The following is a 22,562-nucleotide window of genomic DNA, read 5'->3' as shown; positions in this document are numbered from 1 at the left end:
CTTCTTCGTCGGCGGATGATGGGATGGGTACTTCCATTCCTGCCTCGCCTCTTCGGAGAGTGTTGCTCTCTACTTTGCAAGGAGCGCCCCCCGTGAGAGGAGGTCGACCCCCCGCGAAGCCGAGAGGCACTAAAGGTACACGTTGTATTCATGTTGGTATTTATGTTGTACTCACGTTGTATGCATATTGGTATTTATATACATTTTATTACTCATGTTGGTATGTATGTTGTACTAAAGGTACACGTGGCCGTGGGAGGGGTAGGGCTACACGGTCTCTGCCACCACCCCAAGCTGATTCACCTGAGCACAGGACTTCTAGGGTGGATTCGTCTGAGGTGGAGGCTACACGGTCTCCGGTTCACGAGCCTCGGGTCGACGAGCCTCAGGTCGACGATCCTTCGACCCACGAGACTCGTGTCCCAAAGGCTTCCTTCCAGGCGACTCCGGAGCAAAGCAGGGATGAGGGTACGTCCCAAGAGACCCAGTGGGATACCTGGCCTGAGGCAAGTGGCCATGCTGGTAGCGACGAGGAGCTGGGTGAGGGGGCTACCGTCTACCAGCGTGGTAGTTCGGGGCTCCCGCTCGTGCCAGCGACCCCCGAGCAGAGGTGGTCGATTAGGCCAAATGGGGACAAGTAAGTTAATTTACTCTTATTTAACCTTTTGCCTTCGCGTTTTCTCAAATATCTAATGTTTTGGCTTCAATTTGTCATACTGTAGGGGTTGGATTGTTGCCAAGGGTGTCCGCAAGCCCAACAGCGTCCTTGGTGTTCTTTGCCGTCAAAACTTCCCAGGGTTTGTTACGTTGCCCGGTCGGGAGCGAGGGGTAGGAATGACCTGGGGCACTACTTGGGTGCCCCGGCCCCGCCAGAGGTGGAGATCGACGGTGTTTTGTGTGACACGAGGGCGGACATGGTGATCCGAAAGTTCTGGGTAATTTCTCTTTCACACAATTAGAAATCAACCATAGCTATTTATTGTACTAATCGGTGTTGTCTCGTTTGCAGACCTACTACAGGTGTGAGGAGGGATACGAGGAGGACGCGACAAAGGTTATCGAAACCGAATGTCGCCGCCTACTTCAAAACTTTCGGCACGAGGCTCGGGTGCAGGCTGTTCGAGACTACTACGCCACACGGCGTATTAGGCTTGACAAGGCGAAGTGTCGTGATGCTAAGATGGAGAAGGAGCATTACATGAAGGTAATTACATATTATTAAGGCTTTGTAGTTAGTTTCCTTGATTTGGTTCTTACGCGCTCAAATTTCTCTTTATTAACTTAGGTGCCCCCGAGATGGTGTGTGGATAAGAAGGATTGTTGGGAGGCCTTGGTGGATCAGTGGTGCTCCGAAACGTGGGAGGCCAGCCACAACAACGCCAAGGAGAGGCGTGGAAAAATGGTTGGCGTGCCACACCATCAAGGGAGCGTCAACTTAATCCAATTTGGCGAGAACTGGGTATGTGGTTTTCTTCATGCCTCATGCAATTCATTCTTAATGCTATCTTGAGCCCTTTACGAGTACAATTTTCCTCTCTCTCTCTCTCTCTTTTAGGCGCGTCACAATAAGACGGAGGCGCCACAGATTTACGACCTGTATGCGATGGCCCATACTGCCTCGTACAAGAAGGTCAAGGCATTTCTGAGTCTGACCTCGAGCATCCAGAAAACTTCACCAACATCTCCTCCCACGACAAGCTCGTGAAGTACAGAGATCACGGGAAGGCGAGGAAAGGGGAGGACTTTAACCCGAGCGAGGGGCCTATTGATCCAGAGCTGGTGATGATAGCTGGCAACGGGAGGCCCCATGGCTCGATCACCATTGGAGACGGCCTTATACGTTGTCCTAGCTCTCTCCGGCAGATAAAGGCATGCCAAACGAGCTCTTGTTCGGAGATAACACGTCGTCCACGGCCAGTCGAGCTCGCCATTGAGGTTAGTTTAATGGACTCAACTATCTTTCCGCATTATGTTGTGCGTTGGAACCAATATGATTACATTGCTAACAATGATTTGTGTTGTAGGCTGCTATTCAGAAAGAGAGAGAGGCAATGCAGGCGGCTATGGCGGAGAAGGATAAGGAAATTAGGGAGCTGGAGGAGAGGACGACTGCATTGGTGGAGGCGAAGAGAGTACGGAATGATGCGTCTACCAGGGCCATATACGAGCTCTTCGTGGTAAGTTTCTTCTTCATGTTATTTCAAATCTTGCATTTGAATGTCCGTTTCATTAATAAATAAAAAGTTTGACTTGTCGAAACTAAATGTACAGTCTATGTGCGAGAAGAACGGCCAAGTCCCTCCGCCGATGCCAGTCATTAACGTGGCGGGGACGGTGAGTTTCATTTCACTCGAGTGATCTTAAGAGTGTCCTCATGCTAACTACACATTGCAAACGATGTTTGGTGCAGAATATGTCCCGAAACGCATCGCACGACCCTTCTACAGTCGAGCCTTCTCCAGGGCAGCCTTCTCCAGGTGAAACAAGCCAGAGCCACCGTGCTTGACCCTAACTTAGGTATGTTATTTCTAGTGTTTTAATAAAAGATAGCTAGATGACATAATTAGCTTAGTTAGCTCCAAAATGACCTATTTAATAAAAAATGACCTATACTTAGCTAATTATCCTCGAAATGACATAATTAGCTTAGTTAGCTCCAAAATGACCTATTTAATAAAAAATGACCTATAGTTAGCTAATTATCCTCGAAATGACATAATTAGATCCAAAAAGGCATTCTTAGCCAATTTAGCCTGAAGAAGGGGACAAGAGGAGAAGAAAGAGGAAAAATGAAAGGAAGGAAGAAGAAGAAGAGGAGAAGAAGAAGAAGGAGAGGGAGGAGGATAAGAAGAAGGAGAAGAAGGAGGAGAAGAAGGAGAAGGAGCTCCTCCTTCTCCTTCTTCTTCCTCCTTCTTCCTCCTTCTCCTTCTCCTTCTTCTTTTCTTCTTCTTCTCCTCTTCCTTCTCCTTCTCCTCCTCCTCCTCCTTCTTCTTTTACTTCTTCTTCTCTTTCTCTTCTTCTACGTAGCTTAGACTCATCCAACAAAGCCTAAATTGGCTAATTATCCATCTAAATGACATAATTAGCTTACTTAGCTCCAAAATGGTCTATTTAATAAAAAATGACCTATACTTAGCTAATTATCCTCGAAATGACATAATTAGCTCCGAAAAGGCATTCTTAGCCAATTTAGCCTGAAGAAGGGGACGAGAGGAGAAGAAAGAGGAAAAATGAAAGGAAGGAAGAAGAAGAAGAGGAGAAGAAGAAGAAGGAGAGGGAGGAGGATAAGAAGAAGGAGAAGAAGGAGGAGAAGAAGGAGAAGGAGCTCCTCCTTCTCCTTCTTCTTCCTCCTTCTTCCTCCTTCTCCTGCTCCTTCTTCTTTTCTTCTTCTTCTCCTCTTCCTTCTCCTTCTCCTCCTCCTCCTCCTCCTCCTCCTTCTTTTACTTCTTCTTCCCTTTCTCTTCTTCTACGTAGCTTAGACTCATCCAACAAATCCTAAATTGGCGAATTATCCATCCAAATGACATAATTAGCTTAGTTAGCTCCTAAATGGTCTATTTAATAAAAACAATGACCTATACTTAGCTAATTATCCTCGAAATGACATAATTAGCTCCAAAAAGGCATTCTTAGCCAATTTAGCCCGAAGAAGGGGACGAGAGGAGAAGAAAGAGGAAAAATGAAAGGAAGGAAGAAGAAGAAGAGGAGAAGAAGAAGAAGGAGAGGGAGGTGGATAAGAAGAAGGAGAAGAAGGAGGAGAAGAAGGAGGGGGAGCTCCTCCTTCTCCTTCTTCTTCCTCCTCTTCCTCCTTCTCCTTCTCCTTTTCTTCTTCTTCTCCTCTTCCTTCTCCTTCTCCTCCTCCTCCTCCTCCTTCTTTTACTTCTTCTTCTCTTTCTCTTCTTCTACGTAGCTTAGACTCATCCAACAAAGCCTAAATTGGCTAATTATCCATCTAAATGACATAATTAGCTTAGTTAGCTCCTAAATGGTCTATTTAATAAAAAATGACCTATACTTAGCTAATTATCCTCGAAATAACATAATTAGCTCAAAAAAGTCATTCTTAGCCAATTTAGCCCGAAGAAGGGGACGAGAGGAGAAGAAAGAGGAAAAATGAAAGGAAGGAAGAAGAAGAAGAGGAGAAGAAGAAGGAGAGGGAGCAGGATAAGAAGAAGGAGAAGAAGGAGAAGGAGCTCCTCCTTCTCCTTCTTCTTCCTCCTTCTTCCTCCTTCTCCTTCTCCTTCTTCTTTTCTTCTTCTTCTCCTCTTCCTTCTCCTTCTCCTCCTCCTCCTCCTCCTCCTTCTTTTATTTCTTCTTCTCTTTCTCTTCTTCTACGTAGCTTAGACTCATCCAACAAAGCCTAAATTGGCTAATTATCCATCTAAATGACATAATTAGCTTACTTAGCTCCTAAATGGTCTATTTAATAAAAAATGACCTATACTTAGCTAATTTCTCTCCTAAATGACATAATAAGGCTTACGTAGCTGCAACATGACCTATTCCCCCTAACTTAGGTATTAAATGGCCTATAATTAGCCTAGTTAGATCAAAAATGGCTTAATAAGCATAGTTTGCTCCGGAATGACCTATTTTACCCAAGTTACCTCCGAAACGACCTATAGTTAGCTAGGGTTCCACCTAAATGACATAATTAGCTTAGTTAGCTCCTAAATGGTCTATAATTAGCTAATTTCTCTCCGAAATAACCTATATATACACTACTTCATCTAGTATTATTCTTCTAACTTTCTTATTTCTCATTTTGCAGATTACCTTCACTTCACGGGAAGCTTGGAAAATATTGATGGAATGCTTGAAGATGATTTCTTGTACCATGGGTTGTATTGAAACTATTGTAGTATATGAATATATGAAACTTTGTATGCACGTGGATGAAACTGGTGTAATATATGAAACTTTGTATGCACGTGGATGCAACTTGAAAGTTGGATATAAGAGGTTATTTTAATATGGTTACGAGTACCGAAAGAAATTTATTTATGTCAAATATATATATATATATATATATATATATATATATATCCTGATTATTGTTAAAAATGATGGATATAACAAAAAATAAATAAAAAAGGGGCTGGTTCCCCTCTTTGCCGTCTTCCCCCACATGGCAAAGGGGGGGAGGCAGACGGCGAAGGGGGGAATCTGCCCCCTCTCTCTCCCCTCTTTGCCGTCTGCCCCCACATGGAAAAGGGGGGGAGGCAGACGACAAAGGGGGGAATCTGCCCCCTCTCTCCCCTCTTTTCCATCTACCCCCACATGGCAAAGGGGGGAGGTAGACGGCAAAGGGGGGAATTTGCCCCCCCTCTCTCCCCTCTTTGCCGTCTGCCCCCACATGGCAAAGAGGGGGAGGCAGACGGCGAAAGGCGGAATCTGCCCCCTCTTTATCCCCTCTTTGCCGTCTGCCCCCACATGGCAAAGGGGGGAGGAAGACGGCAAAGGGAGGAGGCCTGCCGTTAACACTTAACGGGGACGTTGCACCCTTTGTCGTCCCAGTTAATTTGTCGTCTACCCCCTCATGGCAAAGATTCTTTGCCGTCCGCTTTGGGAAAGCAGACGGCAAAGAACCTCTTCACCGGATTTTTTTACCGTCTACTGACCCACGGCAAAGCCTTTGCCGTCCGTGGTTGCACCCTTTGCCGTCCGCTTTGGCAGACGACAAATTTCTGAATTTCAGTAGTGCATCAACAATTCATGCTCCTTCTTGATTTCTACTTTCGCAGTTCAAAACATTGCGAATCGCTCAAGGATCATCGTATCTATCCTTGATATGTTATAGTTCATCACGAAGCTCGAGCAGCTTGGTGGTAGTGACTTTGGAGAACCATCACTATCTCATATGGAAGATTAACTCCCACTTGATTCAAGCGATTGTTGTACTCAGACAATCTGAGCACATGCTCAACGATTGATCTTTTCTCCTTTACTTTGTAGACAAAGAATCTTGCCGGAGGTCTCATACCTCTCAACAAGGGAACGAGCATGAAATCTCAATTTCATCTCTCAGAACATCTCTTATGTTCCGCGACGTTTCAAAACGTCTTCGGCGCCTTGCTTCTAAGCCATTAAGTATTACACACTGAACTATCACGTAGTCATAAAAAACGTGTATGTCAGATGTTCGCAACATCCACAGACGACGCTCGAGGTGCAGCACACTGAGTGGTGCATTAATTACATAATCCTTCTACGCAGTAATGAGGACAATCCTCAGTTTTACGGACTCAGTCCGCAAAGTTGCTACTATCATCTTTCAACTAAACTTTCTTTAGGAACATATAAAAACACTAGAGCTATACCGCAAGCTACATCATAATTTGCAAAGACCTTTTGACTATGTTCATGATAATTAGTTCAATTAATCATATTAATCAAGAACTCCGACTCAAAAAGTACATATCTCTAGTCATTTGAGTGGTACATGATCCAAATTCACTAACTCAAGTCCGATCATCACGTGAGTTGAGAATAGTTTCAGTGGTTAGCATCTCTATGCTAATCATATCAACTATACGATTCATGCTCGACCTTTCGGTCTCATGTGTTCCGAGGCCATGTCTGCACATGCTAGGCTCGTCAAGTTTAACCCGAGTGTTCCGTGTGTGCAACTGTTTTGCACCCGTTGTATGTGAACGTTGAGTCTATCACACCCGATCATCACATGGTGTCTCGAAACGATGAACTACCGCAACGGTGCACATTCGGGGAGAACACAATTTCGTCTTGAAATTTTAGTGAGAGATCACCTTATAATGCTACCTTCATTCTAAGCAAAATAAGGTGCATAAAAGGATTAACACCACATGCAATTCATAAGTGACATGATATGTCCATCATCTTGTGCTTCTTGATCTCCATCACCAAAGCACCGGCATGATCTTCTTATCACCGGCGCGACACCATGATCTCCATCAACATGTCGCCATCAAGGTTGTCGTGTTATCTATGCTATTACTACTAAAGCTACGACCTAGCAATATAGTAAACGCATCTGCAAACACAAACGTTAGTTTAAAGACAACCCTATGGCTCCTGTCGGTTGCCGTAGCATCGACGTGCAAGTCGATATTAGCTATTACAACATGATCATCTCATACATCCAATATATCACATCACGTCATTGGCCATGTCATATCACAAGCATACCCTGCAAAAACAAGTTAGACGTCCTCTAATTTGTTGTTGCATATTTTACGTGGCTGCTATGGGTATCTAGTATGATCGCATCTTACTTACGCAAAAACCACAACGGAGATGTGCAAATTGCTATTTAACCTCTCCAAGGACCTCCTCAGTCAAAACCAATTCAACTAAAGTTGAAGAAATCGACACCCTCCAGTCATCTTTATGCAACGAGGTTGCATGTCAATCGATGAAACCAGTCTCTCGTAAGTGTACGAGTTATTTCGGTCTCGGCCACTTCAATCCAACAATACCGCCGAGTCGAGAAAAGTCTAAGGAGGGCAGCAAATCGAACATCACCATCCCCAAAACCTTTTGTGTTCTACTCGAGATAACATCAACGCATGAACCTAGCTCTGATACCACTCTTAGGGAATGCTGCATGGGAAACAAAAAAAATCCTACGCACACGAAGACCTATCATGGTGATGTCCATCTACGAGTGGAGGTTAGATCTACGTACCCTTGTGGATCGCACAGCGGGAAGCGTTAAGAAATGCGGTTGATGTAGTGGAACGTCTTCACGTCCCTCGAACCGCCCCACGAACCATCCCACGGACCGTCCTGCGATCCGTCCCATGATCCGTTCCGATCTAGTGCCGAACGGACGACACCTCCGTGTTCAGCACACGTACAACTCGACGATGATCTCGGCCTTCTTGATCCAGCAAGCAAGACGGAGAAGTAGATGAGTTCTCAGGCAGCGTGACGGCGCTCCAGTGGTGGTGATGATTGATGTCAGTTGTGCTTCCCTGTCAACGGCGCCAAGAATAGTCGTGTCGATGGCACGAGGAATCCTTCTGCTGTGGCTACGCCTTAAGGGACTTCCTAAGCAAATATGCAAAGGATTTCCCCCGTGGCCTTGGAGCCTTGCGTTGGTGTTCCCTCGAATTGGAAAGGGTGATGTAGCACAGCGGTGGTAAGTATTTCCCTCAGTTTGAGAACCAAGGTATCAATCCAGTGGACGAGTATCACAAGATCCTGCACAAACACAAAAAGCTTGCTCCCAACGCTATGAAGGGGTTGTCAATCCCTTATAGATTGTTCGCCAAGTGAGAACTGAAAGCAACAAAGTAACAAAGCAAAGTAAAAGCGGAGGTGTAAACGATAGATGTGAATAGACCCGGGGGCCGTAGTGTTTACTAGTGGATTCTCTCATAAAACCAAGTAGACGGTGGGTGAACAAATTACTGTCGAGCAATTGACAGAACCGTGCAAAGTCGTGACGATATCTATGGCAATGGTTATATCTATAGGCATCACGTCCAAAACAAGTAGACCGATACTTTCTGCATCTACTACTATTACTCCACACGTCGACCGCTATCTAGCATGCATCTAGTGTATTAAGTCCAAAAGAACAGAGTAACACCTTAAGCAAGATGACATGATGTAGATGGACAATCTCATATCAACGACAGAGCCCATCTTGTTACCCTTGATTGCAACTACTTAATGTGTGCCTTGCTGCCCCTAGTGTCACTAGGGAAGGTCACCACATGGTAGAACCCAAAACCAAGCACTTCTCCCATTGCAAGAATCATAGATCTAGTTGGCCAAACAAAACCCAAGACTCGGAGAGACTTACAAGGATATCAAATCATGCATATAAGAAATCAGCAAAGACTCAAATATATATCATAGATAATCTGATCACAAATCCACAATTCATCGGATCTCGACCAACACACCGCCAAAGAAGATTACATCGGATAGATCTCCATGAAGATCATGCAGAACTTTGTATTGAAGATCCAACAAAGTGAAGAAGCCATCTAGCTACTAACTACGGACCCGTAGGTCTGAAGTGAACTACTCACGATTCATTGGAGGGGCGATGATGATGATGAAGAAGCCCTCCAACTCCAAATTCCCCTTCGGCAAGGCGCCGGGAAGGGTCTCCAAATGAGATCTCGCGGAAACGGAAGCTTGCGGCGGCGGAAAAGTATTTTTGAGGCTCCCCTGATTTTTTGCTGTATTTCAGGGAATATATAGGCCAAAGATCTACGTCAGGGGGCGGCCACGGAGGCCACAAGCCCTGCCACCGCCGCCTCCCCCTGGTGGCGGAGTGGGGGCTTGTGGGCTCCCTGGAGCCCACCTGGCTTGGCCCACAGGCCCCCTGATCTTCCTTCGTTCAGGAAAAAATCATTTCGGGGATTTTATTCCGTTTGGACTCCGTTCCAAAATCAGATGTGAAAAGAGCCAAAAACAGAGAAAAAACAGGAACTGGCACTTGGCACTGAATTAATAAGTTAGTCCCAAAAAAGATATAAAAGGTACATAAAACATCCAAAGATGACAAGATAACAGCGTGAAACCATCAAAAATTATAGATACGTTTGAGACGTATCAATGATCTACTCCTGCAGGGCTCCGCCCGAGCTCCGCAGAAATCCGATCTAGAGGTAGAACTATGTGGTCTAGGGTTGAGTTGCACGTGGAAAAAGTTGTCTCAAATCAGCCCTAAAATACCACTATATATAGGATGGAGGGGGAGGCTAGACTTGAGGGACAAGCCCTCAAGGTGCGCCGGCCAAGGGGAGGAGGAGGACTCCTCCTCCAATTTGGTTTGGGAAGGAGTCCTCCTCCTCTTCCTTCCCACCTCCCTCTTTCCTTTTTTTCTTTTACTTTCCTTTGGTATTTTCTTATGTGGCACCATGGGCCCTTGGGCTGACTCCACCAGCCCACTAAGGACTTGTGGCGCCACCGTAGTGCGTTGGGCTCACTCCCACGTGGGTGGGCTCCTCCCGGTGAACTCTCGAAACCCATTCGTCACTCCCGGTACACTGTCGGAATTGCCCAAAATTTTCCGGTGACCAAATGAAACCATCCTATATATCAATATTCGTTTCCGGACCATTCCGGAAACCCTCGTGACGTGCGTGATATCATACGGGACTCCGAACAATATTCGGTAACCACATATATAACTCAACTATACTAAAACATCGCCGAACCTTAAGTGTGCAGACCCTGCGAGTTCGAGAACTATGTAGACATGCCCCGAGGCACTCCTCGGTCAATATCCAATAGCGGGACCTGGATGCCCATATTGGATCCTACATATTCTCCGAAGATCTTATAATCCCGTATGTCATTCCCTTTGTCCTTCGGTATGTTACTTGCCCGAGATTCGATCGTCGGTATCCGCATACCTATTTCAATCTCGTTACCGGCAAGTCTCTTTACTTGTTCCGTAATACAAGATCCCGTGACTTACACTTAGTCACATTGCTTGCAAGGCTTGTGTGTAATGTTGTATTACCGACTGGGCCCCGAGATACCTCTCCGTCACACGGAGTGACAAATCCCAGTCTTGATCCATACTAACTCAACGGACATCTTCGGAGATACGTGTAGAGCACCTTTATAGTCACCCAGTTACGTTGTGATGTTTGATACACACAAGGTATTCCTCCGGTGCCAGTGAGTTATATGATCTCATGGTCATAGGAATAAATACTTGACACGCAAAAAATAATAGCAATAAAATTGCACAATCAATATGCTACATATATAATTTGGGTCTTTGTCCATCACATGATTCTCCTAATGATGTGATCCCGTTAACAAGTGACAACACTTGCCTATGGCCAGGAAACCTTGACCATCTTTGATCAACGAACTAGTCAACTAGAGGCTCACTAGGGACAATGTGTTGTCTATGTATCCACACATGTATTTGATTTTCCAATCAATACAATTCTAGCATGGATAATAAACGATTATGGTGAACATGGAAATATAATAATAGCTAATTTATTATTGCCTCTAAGGCATATTTCCAACAATTAAGAAGACATTTTTCAATGGAAGTAAAGGGAAAAGCTATAATTGATGAAACATCACGCCCTCTGGATGGACAATTTCATCAAGCTGCTTCTTACTCCACCAATCATGACACGGTATCTCAAGATTCTATAGAAAAAGCCTCAACACAACTTCCTCAAGAAACTGTCCCATGAGTGATGACCTATCATGAGTTTCTATCGAGTCTTCATCAGAAGGTCGATTACACCCACAAGTGGTTTAAACGTTAGTTTGCTGCAATTCTTCATGACATGACTATCACACATAACTCTATGAGGAAAAATCACTATTATCTGCATGAAATCTTCGATCGCACATAATCCATTCTATCTCATCACAAGACTCCTCAAGAACTTGCACAGATTGAATTTCAGCAGGACTTTGATTGGTCATATCCTCCAAAGAAGAAATTCAAGAAGGTTGAGGTTCCTTGGCTCGTAACAAGGTCATTTTCTTAATCGCGCTCGACGGATGAAGCTAGGGTCCTTGACGACACTGTTGTAGGGCCCGCATCAACAAACGACCATGACAACGCTGGCGCTCCTCCACCACCATCAAGATGATATTCTTGAGGGGTGTTAATCCTCAATATTGTCCCTTTTTCTTACTTGATGACAAAGGGGGAGAAATTTGAGTTAGTCCTCAAGCGGGTCTATTTATGTGGGCTGTTTTTTTTGAAGTTGCAACTCTCATTCTGCTGCGGTGTTTTCTTGTATGAAATGTAGACTTAAGTCCGATGGTGGTCTGATGCTTTTGAACTATTTTCTGCATGCTTATTCATCATGTTGATTAATGCACGCATGCTGAATTTTTTCACACACCATTTTCCATCATGCATTTCAATTTCCTCATGATATATGTTAAATGTGTGTATGGATTACAAGATATATGGGGAGATCTGTATGTTTTTAACCTACCATGTGCATTTGCAGTCCAAAGCAAACTTCTCAAATGTGCACATCTTTAGGGGGGAGTTTCTCTATATCTTCCAATCAAATTCCTCAACCTCGGTACTTACATTTCATATGTTTATCCCTGTTGGAAACTTAACCTATTTGTCATCAATCACCAAAAAGGGGAGATTGTAAGCGCATCTAGTGCCCCTTAGTGATTTTGGTGTATTGAAGACTTATAGGTTAAGGGATTAATATCTTTGTGAGTGTACATAGGATCTATAAGTCGCTAAGGCCTTTGATATATTCGAAGAGTGTCAACCCCTAAAATTGAATGTCTTCAACAGAAGACTTTGATATTTTCCTGAAGACATTGAAAGTGAGGAAACTAGTGTGAACTTGAAGATATTGATGCGAGGACTATGAAGCGTGAAGACTTTTGTTTTCATAGTTTCATTTCTTTCTTTTCAGTCACAGGAACACCATACTGTTAAAGGGGGTCGAGGTAATACTAAGGAAAATTTTCTAAGTGATGCTCATCTTAAAGCCTACTCACAACCAATCCTTCGAGTGAAGCTTTTGGAAATCTCTTGCACTTCAGTCAAATTCTTCAGTGACATAGATGAATTCTTCTGGTCTGTGAGGGAACTATGCTGACTAAGGAGTTAGGATTTCGCTAGTGTGAATTGCCTACAAGTGAGGGACATGATAGAAATGAGGATTTTCATAGTTCGAAAATTCTGACCATTCTTGTGCTTTGCACCAGTTGTCCCCAAAACCTTATCCACAAAACAGTCATGTCATTGGGGGCATTTATGTCATATCATGTCGGGTTGCACTCTGGCTATAAATAACCGCCCCCTACAACCACTAGATGGTTGGCTGCTCCGAGAGAGAACTTGACACTTGTCATTTGAGAGAATCCCATCCTCCCAGGACTTTGGGAGAAAATCATCAACGAGGAAAAACCCAAAAGCCAAAGTAAAAACCCAAAGTCATTGAGCATCACTCAAGAGATTGTTCCTGTGTGGAACCGATGCTTGGTACCTTTCAAGACTATGTATCTTCCAGACAGTTAGGCATCAATGGTCTAGAGCATCCAGTAGTAAATGTGGATTGTCAGGTGATCGAGTTTTTGAGGGTTTGGAAGTTTGTCATGAAGACTTACCACGAGTGTTGGGCGAGGTACGTGTGACCTTAGCTCAAGGAGAATTTGGTAAGGACTTTGTGTCCTCGGACTGTGTGTCCTTTGGTTTAAATATCAAGCCGCTCCAAACCACACGTATGACTGTCACAACGGTTGGAACTAGGTCATCAAATCATTCTCTTCATCGAGCTCCTGATTCTATTTCCTCTACTCTTTCGTTTCCACATATACTTGTCGATGAAATTGACTGTTACTGTATGAAGACTTTGACTAAGGACTTTCTCTATTTCCTCATCTCAAATTTTTCGGTCACCTTGTTGTTCACGTGCTTACCCTATTTCACGCTACTCGCACTCTCTGTTTGTCTCATTTCTTCAGGATGAGTATGCCTTTTCTAAGACATGCTTATACCTGAGTACTAATTTTGTTGCGCCTAGTTCGTCACTAAGCAAATACCTCAAGTAGAAATTCCTCGGTGACGAATTTGTAAAATTTGCCTATTCACTCCCCCCTCTAGTCGATATAACGCACTTTTAGCTTCCTCAAATGCCCGGGATCTTAATGAGCAAGCAAGTGATGCACACCCACTTAGCTTTCGTTGAGATTTCTTACACTTATAGTTCTAGTGCATCCGTTGCGTGGCACTCCCTACTCCTTGCATTGATATGATTGATGGGCATCTCCATAGCGTGTTGTTCCGCCTAGTTGATGTGAGACTTTCGTCTCCACTTTTACTCCTTTGATACCTACCACCATATTCTATCCCACCTACTCCCTCCGTGTCTAAATATAAGTCTTTTAAGAGGTTCCACTAAGAAAGTACATATGAATGTATATAGACATACTTTAGAGGATAGATTCATTTATTTTACTACATATGTAGCCTCTTAGTGAAATCTCTAAAAAGACTTATATTTAGGAATGGAGGGAGTATATGTTATGTCCATGATTCACGACGATGTATTGAGTGAAGTTGAAAATGTTGAAGCGCTTTAAGAAGTACGATCCAATTGCTTGGCTTAGCACCTTGGTGCTTGACATTTGTATTTGTGTGGTGAAGACGGAGCCATGCCATGCTAAGAAGATAAAATTAATAGGGAGTAAACATTCTTTAGGGATCTTATATTTTGAAAAATGATGATTGTGTTACTTATGTTTATGGATAATTACTATATTGATGTTTATTAGTTCATTGTTTCTCAATGATCATACCTGAAAAAGAGTACATGTTAGGTAGCATGTCACATCAAAAAAATATTTTTATCATTTACCTACTCGAGGAAGAAAAAATGTATGCACGATCTAAGAGTGGCTATCCTGAGCCCGAGCTCACCTACATCCATGCATAAACAATAAACAAATTCAAAAGATGATGGATCTTGTGACAGCCAAGATGATTTCGTGGCAAAGTGTGTGTAAATTTTCGTGGTGTTAGAATATTCGAGGAGTACGTGGCAAAAGAATAAAATTTGACTCTTAAAAAACTTTGAAAATTTCCATTGTTTAGATCTGATATTTTTTGGCATGAGATGCATGAATGTCATTTGAGCATGAAAATTTGCACACCCCTAGATAAAAAAGTGTCCTCCATGCTGATTTTTCAATAAAAATCACATTTTTTTGCTATCTTCCCTGAATTAGGCCCAGCTCTGTTCGGCAGCTTTTCTTTGACACCAGCCACAACAAAGCCTTTTTCTTCCTCATTGTTTTACTTTCCTTTTGGCCCGTGTAAGAGCATTTACAATTAAACCCCCATACTTATCTTAAACAACCGAATAGCCTGCCGGTCACTAACGGACGAAAAAATGCCACCCTACCAGACACTCCATTTCCGGCCCAAACGCCCACGGGAACTCCTTTCGAAAGCTCAGAATTAGTTTGAAGTGAATATCAAGAAGGTTCAGAGCGACAACGGAACGGAGTTCAAGAACACGAATGTGGATACTTTTCTTGACGAAAAAGGTATCTCACATGAGTTCTAGGCGACGTACACACCTCAACAAAATGGAGTTGTTGAGTGGAAGAACTGTACTCTCATACATATGGCAAGAATGATGCTTGACGAATACAAGACCAAGACACTTTTGGGCACAGGCCGTGGAAACAGCTTGCCATGCCACAAACCGACTCTACCTGCACAAGCTTCTCGGTAAAACGGCATACGAGCTACTCATAGGTAACAAAAACCAAGTTGGATACTTTCAGGTATTCGGCTCTATCTTCTATATTATTGATAAGCATCATCGATCTAAATTTGCTCCTAAATCTTATGAAGGTTTCCTACTCGGTTACGGATCAAACTCTCACACTTATCGTGTCTACAACAACTTCACTCGTAAGGTTGAAGATACGGTAGATGTGAAGTTTGATGAGACTAACGGTTTGCAAGTCGAACAATTGCCGATGGATGTAGGAGATAAGGAACCTTCGGAAGCCATCAAAGAGGTATCCATTGGCGAGATTCGTCCTATGGAGGTGAAGGAAAGTACTTCATCAACTAAAGTGGAAGCTCCTACTTTGTGTCATGGCGAACCACAAAACGACATGGAAGCATCCACAAGCGGTACACGACATGATGAAGAAGAGGAAGAAGCACATCATGAAGATCCACCTCCTCCTTTCTCACCGCCACCTTAAGGAGATGATGACGTAAACGACAACGTGCAAGATGATGATGATGAAGAAGAAGCTCTTCCATCCAACAAAAATAAGTTTTCAAGAGTTAGAGCAAGAGTGGATACAGATCATCCGTTGAATCAAATCTATGATGACATAAAAATGAGAGAATCACTCGCTCTAAATCTCATTTAGCTAACTTTTGTCAGCATTATTCTTTCATCTCTAGCATTGAACCTTTGAAGGTAGAAGAAGCCCTTCAAGACCCGGATTGGGTGAATGCCATGCATGAAGAGCTACGCAACTTTGAGAGGAACGAAGTATGGACACTTGTTGAAAAGCCCGAAGGCTAGCAGAATATCATTGGTACAAGATGTTTCGGAACAAGAAAGATGAAGACGGACAAGTTGTACGCAACAAGGCACATCTCGTAGCCCAAAGATATACGCAAGTCAAAGGTATGGACTATGGTGAGACCTATGCCCCTGTTGCTAGACTTGAAGCTATTTGTATTCTTCTAGCTTATGCCAATCACCATGGTATAACTCTTTACCAAATGGATATCAAAAGTGCCTTTCTCAATGGAGAAATTGAGGAGTAAGTTAAACAACCTCCTGGATTTGTGAACCCAGAGAAACCAAAAATGTTTATGAAATTTTTAAAGCTTTATATGGACTTAAACAAGCCCTAGAGCTTGGTACAAATGCCTAACGTAGTTTCTTAGTGGAAAGGGTTTTGAGATTGGTAAAATTGATGCAACCTTATTCACTAAAAGAGTTAATGGAGAAGTGTCTATATACCAAATTTATGTGATGATATGATCTTTGGTTCTACTAATCCGCATTTTAGTGAAAAGTTTGGAAAGTTGATGTCAAAGAAGTATGAGATGTCCATGATGTGTGAACTGAAATTCTTCCTTGGATTGCAAATCAAACAATCGAGAGAAGGTACGTTTATCTCTCAAACCAAGTACACCAAGGACTTGATCATGAAGTTCAGTATGCAAGAATGCAAAGGTATGAGAACCCCCGTGCCTACTAGTGGACATCTTGACCTCACTACGAAGGACAAACCAGTAGACCAAAAGGTTTATCGATCAATGATTGGTTCATTGCTATATATATGTGACTCTCGTCCTGACATCATGTTGAGTCTTTGCTTGTGTGCCCACTATCAAGCAGCACCTAAAGAGTGTCATCTATTGGCTGTGAAAAGTATAGTGAGATACCTTATACTTACACCAAACTTTGGCATATGGTATCCCAAGGGATCTTCTTTTAGTCTTGTTGGCTATTCCGACTCGGACTATGCCAGAGCCAAGGTTGATAGAAAATTTACCTCGGGTACATGTCAATTTCTTGGGAGATCTTTTGTGCCTTGGACATCCAAGAAACAAAACTCAGTATCTTTGTCAACTGCCGAAGCTCAATATATAGCCGCTGGATCATGTTGTGCACAATTACTTTTGATGACTCAAACAGTTAAGGATTATGGCATCCATGTCATAAAAGTTCCATTGTTATGTGAAAATGAAAGTGCTATTAAGATTGCCTATAATCATGTGCAACATTCTCGAACAAAACATATCCAAGTGCGACATCATTTCATTCGTGACCATGTTGCCAGAGGAGATATAAATCTCAAGCATGTTCGTACTCACAAACAATTAGCTGATATCTTCACCAAACCACTTGATGAGAAAGTGTTTTTTCATTTAACGAGTGAGTTGAACATCATTGATGCTTCAAACATAAGCTAGACTCACTCGGATGCATGCACGGGCATGAGCTTGACTGACCACTCCGTGATGTCATTGATATGACTATGTTATATCTTGGAAACTATGCTCCTTTTTATTGCATCTAATATTTTGTAGGTACTTGGAAGAAACGAACTTCACAAGATTACAATCAACTCACATCAAAAGCAATCTTGACATGGCCGAGTATCAACATCCTTTTCTTCGGAGATAGAGGAAGAAGATAACAAAATCATATCCTTGACAATTATATGACATTAAATTTCACTCGTCATTTGGATATATTATGTTCTTCCTTGCATGACTAACCATTGTAGGTGAAAAGTGAACCAGAACGTCATGGATAACTTCCAACTCAAGATGATCATCATCAACATTGAGCATCCACCACAAGTTCACCTACATGCCACATGATCAACATCATCCGAAGGTATGTACTCATATGCTTGATAAAGCTTTACACTAATTCATGAGGTAAAGCAACTCAAGAGTTATGAAGACAGTAAAATGCTTAATCGAAAAATGGTAACCCCATTTTTTTGCTTAATGATGAGTATGACCTATGATCAAGCAATCTTGCTTGACTCTTCAAGTCAAATACTCTAATATAGGTGACCTAGTCACTGGCCCACATTTAGATGAAGATTCTTGTATGGTTCACATCAGTCATTGAATACTTTCTTGGAACCATTCAACTCTCATCTATATGTATGTATATTTTCCAAAAAAGAATCTCTTATTTCCTTCTACAATTGGTTTCAGAAAACTTAGTCTTTAGTGTTGTCTTAAGTTTTCTCTCTCATTTGTAATCTTATCTTCTTTTCCTTCCTTTTAAAGTTGGAGAAATTTTTTTGTTTATTGTTAGTTAAGGAATTTATTTTCATTGTAGCTCAGTCTCACTGATTTGGAAAACTCAGCCAGCCGATTTCTTCGAGAGGCCTGAATCTCATTCTCGGTTCTACCAAACCACCTTGCCTCGGTGACTCCGATATTATAACAACGTTAGTTGCTCTGATATTTTCTTCTGGACTTTTTTCATAAGGGGAGAAAGATTATCAATGATCCTATGATTCATTGCTTCCTAACATCTTATTGAAAAAAAATTGAGACAAAATCCATTTTAGCAATATTCTTCTAGGGGGAGAAAACTTCTCTTGGGGGAGGAAAATCTCGGTGATCCCATACAATATAAGAGGGAGAATCATCTAGGATCCCTAACATAGGGGGAGATAGTTCAAGGAACTCTTATCTATATTAAAGGGGGAGAACATTTGATGAACCCTACAGACTATCTAAGGAGAGAACTATCCAAAATCCCTGTCTCTCCATGAACCCTTACCCTCTGACCTTTTTGGAAATTAATGCCAAAGGGGGATATCAAACCAAAGCTTCCACTCAATGAACCCATCTATAGGGGATAAATATTACTAATAAGCTTACTAAAATATTGAGAAATATATCTAAGGGGAGATGTATCAAACCTTACATATTAAGGGGGAGAGCAACAAAACTGTTGAGGGATTGAACTTATCTTACCCTACCTTATCCCAATATCTACATGCTATGATTCAGGGGGAGAGGAAATCTTACATATTCATACTTAGGGGAGATAAGTTCTTATTCCTTTGGAGACATATCTTTTCATCACATCTTGTCTTCAACCTCTTCAATATCTTAGTACTTTTGAAGTTCTTTGTATCTTTAAAATAGAGTAATCTTGTGTTTTCTAACATTTGTTTTCCCATGTGTACTCCTATGTTAAGACGCTCAAGATCCTCAAGGTAAGTATATGAATCATATCCTTGTTCATGATGACCTCTTGTTTCTTGCACATATTGTTTGCAAGAGGGAGTCTTGAACATGGAAGTTCTTCATTCACTTATATTTGATGCATATAGCCAAGATCCATATGACTTGTCTTATCCTTCTACCTTGTGTGTGCCCATGCATTCCAAAGCAACTGTCCTTTAAAAGGGATTGCACACATTTAGGGGGGGGGCTTGTACTAGTCATGTTTCTTTCAAAGCTGTCATATTCTTACGATTATCTTTATTTGAAGCTTTGATTGTATGTTGTCATCAATTACCAAAAAGGAGGAGATTGAAAGCACATATGCTCCGTTGGTGATTTTGATGATTCATGACAACATACATTTTCTCTTGGTCTAACACTTTTACCTAGTATATTTCAGTTTCAGTCCATGGAGAGCTATGGCTAAAGGTTTATGTGGAGATGCCCCTTGATGCAAGAAAGTAATAGGATTGGCTCAAGATTCAAGCTAGAAGACTCTTCATTTTATATTTGTGAGAAATCCCTTTTGAGTCCACAGGAAAGCCAGTACTATTAAAAGTGGGTGACGTAGTTAAATGAACTGATTGCTCAAAGTTCTCAAAGTTAGCCACCAAAATACTCAGTCATTTTTGCACATATCCATTCTATAATATTCCACATACACAAATTCGGTATCACCAACTTCCACATTTCGGACCCACCGAGTTTGACCTCAGACAGAAACCCAAGCCATTCCGACCAAATCGGTGTAACCGAATCCATATTGGTGCTACAGAGTTTTGGTGACTGATACGTCCATTTTGCATCATGCTTTCATGTTGATATTTATTGCTTTTTGGGCTGTTATATTACTTGTGGTACCATATTTATTCCTTTTCTCTCTTATTTTGCAAGGATTATTTTAAGAGGGAGCTTTTTCATGGTTTCGCCGCCGCCACGAGGCGGAACTTGAGCAGATCCAATCTAGAGCTCCGGCAGGACGATCGTGCCGGGGAAATTTCCCTCCCGGAGGGGGAAATCATCGCTATCGTCATCACTAACACTCCTCTCGTCGGAGGGGAGGCATCTTCATCAACATCTTCATCAGCACCATCTCTTCTCCAATCCCTAGTACATCTCTTGTAACCAATCTTCGTCTCGCAACTCCGATTGGTACTTGTAAGGTTGCTAGTAGTGTTGATTACTCTTTGTAGTTGATGCTAGTTGGATTACTTGGTGGAAGAGTTTATGTTCAGATCCTTGATGCTATTCATTACATCTCTGGTCATGATTATGATTGTGTCTTGTGAGTAGTTACTTTTGTTCCTGAGGACATGGGATAAGTCATGTTAATAATAGTCATGTGAATTTGATATTCGTTCGGTATTTTGATATGTTGTATGTTGTCTTTTCCTCTAGTGGTGTTATGTGAACGTCGACTACATAACACTTCACCATAGTTGGGCCTAGAGGAAGCCATTGGGAAGTAGTAAGTAGATGATGGGTTGCTGGAGTGACAGAAGCTTAAACCCCAGTCTATGCGTTGCTTCGTGAGGGGCTGATTTGGATCCACTAGTTTAATGCTATGGTTAGACTTTGTCTAAATTCTTATTTTGTAGTTGCGGATGCTTGCGAGAGAGGTTAATCATAAGTGGGATGCTTGTCCAAGTAAGGGCAGTACCCAAGCGCTGGTCCACCCACATATCAAACTATCAAAGTAACGAACGCGAATCATATGAACATGATGAAACTAGCATGACAGAAATTCCCGTGTGTCCTCGGGAGCGTTTTTCCTCCTATAAGACTTTGTTCAGGCTTGTCCCTTGATACAAAAGGGATTGGGCCACTTTCTGCACCATTGCTACTACTTGTTACTTGTTACTCTTTGCTTGCTACATTTCACCTCGCTACACAATCACTTGTTACCGCTACTTTCAGTGCTTGCAGTTATTACCTTGCTGAAATCCGTTTATCAGAGCCTTCTGCTCCTCGTTGGGTTCGACACTCTTACTTATAGAAAGGACTACGATTGATCCCCTATACTTGTGGGTCATCAAGACTTTTTTCTGGCGCCATTGCCGGGGAGTGAAGCGCCTTTGGTAAGTGGAAATTGGTAAGGAAACATTTATATACTGTGCAGAAATTTATTGTCACTTGTCACTATGGAAACTCTTCCTTTGAGGAGTTTGTTCGGGGTATCTTCACCACAAACGGAAGCATGAGGAGTTGCTCCTCAACCTGAGGTACCTCCTGAAAATATCTTTTATGAAATTCCTTTGGGTATGCTTGAGAAACTGGTGGCTAATCCTTTCACACGAGATGGATCTTCACATCCAGACTTGCATCTAATCTATGTAGATGAAGTTTGTGGTTTATTTAAGCTTGCAGGTTTACCCGAGGATGAGGTAAAGAAGAAAGTCTTTCCTTTATCTTTGAAGGATAAGGCGTTGACATGGTATAGGCTATGTGATGATACTGGATCATGGGGCTACAATCGGTTGAAATTGGAATTTCATCAAAAGTTCTATCCGATGCATTTAGTACATCGTGATCGGAACTTTATTTATAACTTTTGGCCTCGTGACCGGGAAATCATAGCTCAAGATTGGGGGAGGCTTAAATCAATGCTATATTCATGCCCCAATCATGAGCTCTCGAGAGAAATCATCACTCAAAACTTTTATGCTCGGCTTTCTCATGAAGATCGTACCATGCTTGACAGTTCTTGTGCCGGTACTTTTATGAAGAAGGATATTGATCACAAGTGGAATTTATTGGAGAGACTCAAACGCAACTCTGAAGATTGGGAGCTGGAGGAAGGTAAGGAGTCAGGTATGAATTTCCAGTTTGATTGCGTTAAATCTTTTGTTGAGAAAAACACTTCTAGAGATTTTAGCGCTAAGTATGGACTTGACTCTGAGATAGTAGCTTCTCTATGTGAATCTTTTGCTGCTCATGTTGATCTTCCCAAAGAGAAGTGGTTTAAATATCATCCTCCTGTAGAAAGCAACATAGCCAAAACCAATCTAGTTGAGGAGAAAGTCATTGCTTTTAGTGATCCTGTTGTTCCTTGTGCTTACACTGAGAAACCACCATACCCTGCCAGGATAAAGGATTTTTCTAAAGCTCCAACTGTGATACGTAGGGGTTACATTAGACCACTTGCACCCCCTGAGGAGATCAAAGTTGAACCTAGTGTTGCTATTATCAAAGATCTCTTAGCCGAAGACATAGACGGGCATGTTATCAAATTCTGTGAGGACTCCGCTAGAATTGCTAAACCTCACGTGAAAGACAAACACGGACCTGTAGTTGGCCTGCCCATTGTTTCTGTTAAGATAGGAGATCACTGTTACCATGGTTT

The sequence above is a fragment of the Hordeum vulgare genome, chromosome 1H, assembly GCF_904849725.1.
Source record: "Hordeum vulgare subsp. vulgare chromosome 1H, MorexV3_pseudomolecules_assembly, whole genome shotgun sequence".
Lineage (NCBI taxonomy): Eukaryota > Viridiplantae > Streptophyta > Magnoliopsida > Poales > Poaceae > Hordeum > Hordeum vulgare.
Note: the sequence above shows the minus strand (reverse complement) of the source record.